We start from the raw sequence: 536 nt of genomic DNA, 5'->3' as shown, positions 1-536 counted from the left end.
CATATTTTCATTTCTTTTTTTTTTTTTTTTCTGTAATTTGTTGGTTATTCAGCAGCGTGTTGTTCAGCCTCCATATGTTGGAATTTTTAATAGTTTTCTCCTGTAATTGACATCCAATCTTACTGCATTGTGGTCAGAAAAGATGCTTGGAATGATTTCAAATTTTTGAATTTACCAAGGCTAAATTTATGGTCCAGGATGTGATCTATCCTGGATAAGGTTCCGTGTGCACTTGAGAAAAGGGTGAAATTCATTGTTTTGGGGGGAAATGTCCTATAGATATCAATTATGTCGAATTGGTTTATTGTATCATTTAAAGTTTGTGTTTCCTTGTTAATTTTCCATTAACAAGGAGTTGATCTATTCATAGGTTTGAGTGTGGTATCAAAGTCTCCCACTATTATTGTGTTATTGTTAATTTTCCCCTTTCATACTTGTTAGCATCTGTCTTACTTATTGCTGTGTTCCTATATTGGGTGCATATATATTTATAATTGTTATATCTTCTTCTTGGATTGATCCTTTGATCATTATGT

Source organism: Bison bison, unplaced genomic scaffold, assembly GCF_000754665.1.
Source record: "Bison bison bison isolate TAMUID 2011002044 unplaced genomic scaffold, Bison_UMD1.0 scf7180017864500, whole genome shotgun sequence".
Lineage (NCBI taxonomy): Eukaryota > Metazoa > Chordata > Mammalia > Artiodactyla > Bovidae > Bison > Bison bison.
Note: the sequence above shows the minus strand (reverse complement) of the source record.